Below are 9,449 nucleotides of genomic sequence, written 5' to 3'. Positions count from 1 at the left end.
GTGCTGTTGGAGTGTGAGCAAAGTAACATTTATGAAGGGATTCAGGGAAACCGGCAGGCCGGACTTGAGTCCTGGAGATGGGAAGTACAGTGTCTGCACTCTGAAGGAGGGGTGTTAATGCTGCAGTTTTATAATTGTAGTGTAAGCGCGTCTCTGGAAAGACAGTGATGGAGTGAATGATGGTGAAAGTTTATCTTTTTCTGGTGACCCTACCTTGATGTGCTGAAAAAAAAAATATAATGAACTGAAAGAACAATAAATGGTTAGTATTACCGAATACACAGTTAAATAAATTGGATAAATGGTTCCCTATAAATCCACGACATAAATTGTGTGCTCTGATTTAGAGCCTTCCACTAACAAACAGCCTTGTTTAGGCTCAAAGGCTTAGTGTTATTTAATTGCATTTGTAGACCTTCGTAACGAAGGGAAAAGAATTTAGTGCTAAAATGAGGGAAGAAAAATTGAGAGCTGAGATTATATTACTTTTATTATTATTTTTGATATTATTATTATTATTATTATTATTATTATTATTATTATTATTATTATTATTATTATTATTATTATATTTATAAAGAACGCTAATCAATAGGTGATACGTGGTTATACAGGGCTTAGGGGAGTGGGAAGCCTTCAGATTCGATCCAAAGAAGAGCACAGATCCAATTTCTTAGACGAAGTTCTCACCAGCATGAAGGAACCTCCCTCGAGGGAAGCAGAGATGATCGAATTAACGTAGGTACAGAGCGAGATGCTCGGTTACAGTGCTCCTCGGTACAGCAGCAGCATTCTAAGCAGACATTCTCGCACAATGAGAGATAAACGTTCAGCTTTGAGCGTTTCCTGATTTCTTTAGTTACCGCTTTACCAAATGTTTCCTGCTCAACTTTATATTTTACTTACCAGTGGTTAAAACGTAGTTTTTATCGGATTTTTCAACAAATCAAAACTCAACCTAATTTAAACTAAAATGAAGAAATGAGAGCATGTGAAATTTTTCAGAAATTGTGAATAAACTGACTTTAGACACCACGTTAGAAAACTGACGTATTAAAACGAGGACAGGTGGTACGTCTGTGTTAGCTCTCCCTGACCCAGGTGCATCTGACGCAGTAATCGATGGGCAGGTAGATACAACCTTCTTCACTTCTCACTGTTCAGAGTTTCCCAGTGCTGGGCTGTGCTTCCTGGCAACCACATACAATGATAGGTAATATATACCTTGGATAGGTAATATATACCTTGGATTGGTAATATATACCTTGATGAATTAAACATATGTGTAACATCTGGGTATTTTTATTTGTAGACGTTTTGCCATCTAGTGACTTAATCAATACAAATTCAAGAGCATAATTGGAAGACTACATAATTATATATAAAGGATTATTACATTTAAATAAAGACAAACGCACGAAGACACATACGAACGCTTCAATTTGTTGACATTTGGGTTGTGGTTAAATCTCAGGTAGAGTAAACAAAAAAAAAAACTAGGAAGATGATTGTTTGAAACATTTTGAAAAAGTTAATAAAATGATTAAACACACACACACACACACACACACACACACACACACACACACACACACACACACACACACACACACACACACACACACACACACACACACACACACACACACACATACACACACACAAAGAATTGACAAGGTGGATAGAATGAACAAGATACCTCGAATGCAATGGGACAAAATAAAATTTCTCATAGGCTCTGTGAGAGGGAACAGAGGAACTGTGTGAACCACAAGAAACGATCTTTAACAAACCGATTGAAACAGGGCAACTTCCAATTGTCTGGAAAACAGCAAATGTAGTCTCAATATTTTAAACAGGAGAGGCGGCAATAAATTACAGGTCAGTGTCACTAACATGCATAGTATATAAGATTATGGAGAAGATTATCAAGGGAAGAGTAGGGAAGGAAAGAACGGTGAGATGACAAGAGGACCACGGAGAGAGACTTATGTTAGTACTGACTGGTAGGAATGACTTTGCAAGCAAATTCTTCTCTTTATTTTTTAAGCAATCTTGTCCCTGATTAACGTCCTCCTAACACGGAGGTCGTCTCAGTTATACCATAGCCTCCAGGGAGGAAGGTGCAAGTCTGATGTATGATATACTCTTACCCCTCTTTCTTCAGTAACGTCTATAAAGTCTGAAGTACAAGTAGCCACTTCCGCGGAATCGATAAATGCCGTCTACTTGCTCTTTATCTGGCTAGGTAATGATGTTGAGATCGTTCTGATAGACTAGATTATCTTATTATTTTCCTATTGGTTGGCTGGTTGATCATTCCGAGTAATTGCCGAGAGTTCAAGAGTGTACGGTACACCGCACCGCATCTTAGGCTCTTCAGCTCAGTCAGATCAATAGTGAGATAATTTCAAGAAGACGAGAGTTTATTATGCATTAAAAACGTGTCTAGATTATCTACCAGCATTTAGAGCAACTATTGACACATTATTGTCTATAAACAAGAGGTTGTGCAAGAGTGTAGTCCAGTAATTATGTTGTGTTGGTAATCACTGGCAGACTTGCAACAGGCTGGTACTGCAGGCCGGCAGCTACTACCCTCAAAGTCTGCACACACACATAGTAATTATGGACCAACTTAAAGTCATCATCCTAGGCCAAGGCCGTAAATGAATAGTTACATCCACAATGAATACTGAATCACAGGCTCCACGTGTATAATGCGAGCGATACCCAGGCAGCTCCGAGGTGCAGGTGATGAATTAAGCCCAAGGCGAGGGTGAACACTGAAAAGGAGGGAGGGTGTGTGCTGCTCGCCATTCGTCTCCCTGTGTTAAGATTCTTCAGTGCTCTTCTTGTTTCACAGGGTCGTGGCGTGGTCAGCCGAGGCGTACATACCTGAGTACCTGACTCAGTCGGTAAATCATCGCCGCCTAAATCAAGTAATGGTAATGCCACTTACGAATTCCTAATGGCCAAGTAAGTATGCTACTCTCAGACCAGCTCCGGCCAGTGGCGCCTCGCCCGTGCCTGCTTTCAGCTGCCCGCCATCAGCAGCCAGAGGCACCCATTAATTAACGAACAGTTAGTGACACCTTCCTGTTCAACAAACTGGCACTGCCCAAAGCAGAGCCGGTGACGTCAGTAATGGCGAGCAGTAAGAGCTAACGTCGTTAACGCCCTTTTGGTAGGCCATCTTTGCTCACTGTCGACACTGGAGGCGTCTTGGGCACGCACCAACTAACTGTTAAACAAGTTGTGGTGGCTCACACACGCCCCTGGTCACCTGCGGCCAAATCCAGCTGTCACAAGGTTAAGACTAAGGTTAGGGAGTTTTTGACCACCACCAGCAGAGATCATGAAGACAGGAGAAGCTCGAAGATTCATTGACCAGAGCTGCAGGCAGAAGACTGTAAAACACGAGGCTCCCGTACGAACTGCGAAATCTCGTGCAAGATGGTTGTTCAGATGAGCCTTCTTGCAACATATTGCATCTAGTAATTGACAAATATGAGCAAATATTGTTGTTTGGTACATAATGAACGGAAATTTGATATTTTTTAAGTTGGTGGAGTAGAATTCGCGTTCTTATCCACCAAAACCGTATGCAGCTGTCAATCCTCACCCTAAGCCAACTACTTCGCCAACTAAAATCTCCGGGAACTCTCTTTAAAGGTGAAAGAGCTATATATTAAACATTCTAGCCAATATCAAACAACAGGTTCAGCAGTTATTTTCGTCGTCTACACACTAACAGCAACACTCGCGATCATTATCTCTTATGAATGAAAATTATGACGGAACAAGCTCCGTACTCGGGAATTGGCCTTCAACTAGGGTTACTGAGACGCCGCAACCCTGTCTGATTATTTTAACCTAACTGAGTACATCGGCAGTGTGCTGCTACCTTATTCTATATGACAGATAGTGGGAATACCCGCAGTGTGAGGATATTCCTATTCTGTATATGAGGTACAGTGTGGGAACTCCTGCTCTGTGCTGCTACCCAATTCCATGTATTTCTTAAATGTGGGAACTTCGGCATTGGTTCTTTATGAACACTGCAGTGTGGAAACACTAGCAGTGTGTTGCTATACTATTGTTTATGATAGTTATATTCCCCTAAAGCTAGTTATGTTTACCCTGTCGTATTACACGGGGTGACTGTCATACATGTAGTAACGAAATCTGTCAGCCTCGGCCGGTAAGATTTCAGTGGTCATAATGATCTTGTTCAATGTTACGCAAACTTGGACAGATGGTACAGAACGTAACTGAACAAATTAAGATAATGTAACCTGCGACAATGATATTTCTCTATATTTTATTGCTCTGTCATTTCTTTGTCTTTACTTTTAGTCTGCTGACCTTATTTTACCGTTCCTACTCGCAGTCATAGTAGTACTTCTGTTGTGGGAGAGTCTGTGTTCCCGAGACACATGATACAGAGGTATTGCTTCCGTTTTGGTACCTGCGTTATGATGCACGCTACAAAGGTGCTGCTGTTTCTGTTGTGGTGCTACAAAGGTACCGCTTCTTTTGTAGTGTTTGTGTCACATGATATATGCTGTTATGTTCTTGTTATAAATTATGCAGACGTACCGCTTCTGTTATGGTGCTTGTGGTGTCATACTCGCCACTAAGGTACCTCATCATGTGAGTCGCTGCCTGTCTTCCCGTGACATGAGCAATAAAGGTCCCTCATACAACAGACCAACTTCTGGAATCGTTCGCCTAACCCCTCCGGCGATTGATGGCTTAACCCCCAGTGTGCTCTGGCCCAACCCTTGCGAACGATCGTCTAACCTCTGACGCACAATAATATAACCTCACTCATTTATCTAGTGAATACGACAGCTAATCAAACGGATCAGAAATCACTGACTCTACTGCAGGAAGGTTGAGTATCTAGCTCAAGGGTCTCCCAACTCAACTGAAGCAGGGTTGAAAATACAGTTCTGAGGTCTTCGAAAGAGGTATACCCAACCCCTCTGCAGGAGTGCTTAAAATATGGCTAAAGAAATATCTCCAGCGCTTATAGAAGAAAGTTAAATATCCAATTCAGAGGTTTTTAACACTGCCACTAGAAGCTCAAGCCTCCATAGATAACGACGACTTTACTGAATAAGATGATATGCACTCAGCTTGTAATCTTAGATTCTGGTGCTGTAGAATCGCCTCGTCTTTCATCCCTTCTAACTATCATAGATTGAAAACACTAACTTCAATACAACAGACCGATGGTAATTGATATATTAATTCGTGGTGGAGGCAACGTTTTTATATATCTATATATTTGACCTCTGTATTCACTCTGAGTGCCGACCTCCTGCCCGGTACACGGTTAATGAATACTGAGGTGATTAATGAACTCTTGGTCCGTTTCCTTCCACTGGAGAAGAATGTTTTAGTGGTGAGTTACGGTAGGTTGTCATGCAAGGAGGCGGTCTCAGAACCTCTCAGACCCGCACTACGTATTAATCCCCTTCCATCAGTCTAATCCTAATGATTCTTCGGACTTCGAAACAAACGGCGAGGGGGAAATTAGTCTGGATCTCGTCGTGGGTTCTCTCTCGCGTCTCATGTGGCGATAATGGTCGAAGTAGATTAGAATCAAGTTTTTTTTTCCCGTGTGCAAAAAAATGAAATAAATATCTGTGATGGGTAATGTATGTATAACTCGAGAGTTAGTCTGATATTAAGCAATAAATCTATTGTATATGAGGACGGGAATAGAGCCAGACGCCAGTGCAAGACACGGTGGACGCTTAAAGCAGTATAACTAGCGTTTATTACAATTATCTATCGGCCTATCTATATCTCTCCGTTTAAAAGGCTTTTTCCCAGCTTTAAAGTAGGGATGAAAAGGCTTGAAAAGAATGGCAAGCAGTCTCCTGCTCGCTATTCTTATCATGCCATTACCGTCATTATTTACTTACAACTTTACTCCCTCTCTTTTGCCTCTTCTATTTCTGCCCTGTTATTTGCTTTCATCTGCTTCTTGTGTTGCTATCCCCTATTGTTGCTTTTCATATTACCTCCGTGTCTTAAAAATTCCAACACGTACAAAAAAAACTATTATATTCTATAGATACCAATATGGATACATGACAATAACAAAAGGTACAAAATGTATAAGCGCAATTATATCACATTCCAGTCTATATGACGCAGCTATATAACGTTGTCGTAAGAAAATAAATAAAAGCCGGGTTGTCTCTGTAATACCGTATCAAAACAGAGTTTGTTAATAAATATAATATGCCGGTTTTATGACCCTCTTCTATATAAAAGGAATAAAAGAAGTGTAGAAAAGACACCACATCAGTGGGGCTTTACACGTATTGGTCTAAAAAAAAGGCGCTACGGACGTTTGTCTGTAAGACGACACATCGGGTGTAAAACCATTTACCAGTACAAGTTTTACTCACTGCTACATGATGAAGCTTTCTGTGTGTGAAACCTTGTATACATGAAGCCTCCAGTGGGTGAAACTTTGTATGCATAAAAAGCTTCTCTTTCATATGACTAATTGTGTGTATACATCAATTATTCCAAATAACATCTAACTATTCACATTCCTGTATATCTTTAAGGTCCACTCTCATCTGCTCCTCACACACACACCCTCCCATTGAGGGTGTCTACTTGGAGGGTGTTCCGGGGATCAATGCCCCCTTGGCCCGCTCTTTGACCAGGCTACTGCTCATACTAACCCCATACCACAATGTAAATGAATGTAGATATTATTATAGTCGCTAGTCTTTTATACACACGAAGTGAACTTTATAAGACGTGTGTGTGTAGTTACTGTGTGGGACGCTGCTGTTAGAGATATTGAATTGTGATGAGACATGCCGTCCCAGTTCAATGATGGGAGACATCCTGTAATTAATCAGTGACTATCTGATTAACTACAGTAATAATTTACTCCGTGATTAGTTACTCAGTGATTAGTGAGTCATTACTCAGTAATAAGTAACTTACAAGTTAATCATTCAACATTATATCCCAGTTATTACTCAGTGGTCAGTAATTCAGTCATTACTCGGTGATCAACCGAGTCTCAGCAGGGTTCTCCATCACTAGAATTAAATATCGAAGTTAGTGATAGGTGTTACACTTACAAATGACCACAAAGAGCGTTGTTCAGCTGCCAGCTAATCTTACTTTCGAGTTCTGAACTATGAGGGATGTGTTTGGTTAATTGCCACTATATATTATCGAGATTTTGGCCCCGAGAGAAAAAGAGCTGGAACTGCTGTATAATTTGGCTTGAGATCTTCAGATGCTTGTAACGGTATTTAATGCCAAATACCTGAATGTAATTGTTATATCGGGTGGAAAAATAATTCATTGTTCCAGCATCAAAAAATGTATACATTCTATGTTTTGAGAAAGGGAGTTATGGGAGGATCTCACAAGCAAACAGCTTAGCAGTGCGCGTTTGTCACTCTTAGTTTACCCCAAAAATCGGCAAATGAGAAAATCTTTGATCTGGACACTTATGGGTATTTAGGAAAACGAGTCATGTATACCAGAGAATACTAGAAACGGGGACTAAAGTGAAAGATCTTCTTTCATACATTTATTGAATGCGAAGATTGTCTCATTCATACTACTTGCGGAGAATCCTACTCCTCTTTATGTCCCTTCCAGTGTGTTACTGTCACGTGTAATTTAATACTATAGCCTATGGTTCACCATTTAAATCTGCATTCTGTTTTATCACCTGGATGTTACAGAGACTGCAGTGACGTTACACTTGTGGTGTGTTTGATAGCGTTATTACTGGATATTGGTATTTTTTTAACTTCTTACTATTTCCTTTGTCATTTTAAAGACTTAGTTTAGTTTTAAATGCTGAGTTTGTAATAAATATTAAGCTTGAATGTGTGTTTTTATGCATAGATCACTGACTGATCTTTTGGTTCTAGCACTTCGTAAATTACTCCTTCCCTCCTCACCCTTTCAACCTCCTCTCTTTATTTTTCCTTCCCCAGTTCTGCTACTCCTATCTCTTCCTGCTCTTTCCCTTCCTTCTTCCCTTTTACCCCTTCCCCGGTTTCGGTAATGCTCGTGCCCCGGCTCTGTGATGAATTAGCTCTCTCCATAAAAATTCCGTTTCTACTGTGTATGGAATAGACTATCCTGAGAGATGGTGATTCCCAGGTGAGAGTATTTCCAGCTATGCTGGAAGGAAACCTTTGAAGCTACCGCAGTTGATGAACCTTTACTGGAATCCTTGATGATGTCTTCATTAACCTAGTGAGTTCTCCCAGTTCAGGCTGACAGATTTGAGCACCTCGTAGGAACCCCGTCGTGCATGATGGAATATGACAGGAAATCACAGGCAACGTTTGCTCCCACTGTGTAATTATCATATAGAACAGAGTAACACCACACTGCCGATGCATCCAGAGTTGTTAAAACAAAAGTAATATGACTGTCATGTTCAGCGCATCGCCTTGGTTTATGACATGCTTATACTTGTGTTGTTTGAGGTGATTCAAGAAGGTTGCGCGTGAAAAGTAAAATGTTTCAATTATTTTTTTCCGTTCATCCATTCTAGGGTAAGGTCTGTATATACCATTATTGGACAGTAAAAACTAAGGTGTAAATAATAGCATTGAGTTTTAGAGTTTCTGATAGAAGTGGTGGTCCTGAGCACAAGAGTGTCAGGTAGAACTGGAGGCACTGAGCACAAGAGTGCAAGAGTGTGTCTCAAGTAGAACTGGTGACACTGGCATTACGCACAAGGGTGTGTTTACGTGGCCGGTTTTATCAGCATATTCTTCGTTTATTCCTAAAATCCCACTTTTACATTGCAAGACTTTAATAAGGCTCTTTGGCAAGAAAAAAAATACTGTCTTTGGAAAAATTAAAATCTAATTTACTTTCGTATTTACATGAATTTCTGGCTGGCTCGATATTATGAATGTGTTTCTTTGCCTGTGATTGCACTTTATTTGTGTAATACATTAATATCTCTCAATATATATATATATATATATATATATATATATATATATATATATATATATATATATATATATATATATATATATATATATATATATATATATATATATATATAGGTTCAGGATACATTGCATGTGTAGAAGTGTTTAGTACGATTAATACTGACCACTTTTTACATTGAGAGTGAGTGGCGGCCATCATTGTGTACCTAACGACTATCTTTATTACTCTCTTGTTGCTGGTGACTGAAAGGTTATTTGGCTCTCGTTGGTTCATTGTCTGTTGCTACTGACTGATGATCTGGCTCGTTACCTGCCACTCAGCATAAACTAGCCAGTGGGTGAGAGTTTTATAGCACGTGAGCGCTGTCTTCCCGCTGTCAGGACAATCAGACTGAAGGGAGCGACAGTCGACTAAATACTGTGTTCCGGTCAGTCCATGACCGACCCAGTGATGCTCGTTGACTC

The sequence above is a fragment of the Cherax quadricarinatus genome, chromosome 20 (assembly GCF_038502225.1).
Source record: "Cherax quadricarinatus isolate ZL_2023a chromosome 20, ASM3850222v1, whole genome shotgun sequence".
NCBI lineage: Eukaryota > Metazoa > Arthropoda > Malacostraca > Decapoda > Parastacidae > Cherax > Cherax quadricarinatus.
This window is presented reverse-complemented; position numbering follows the sequence as displayed.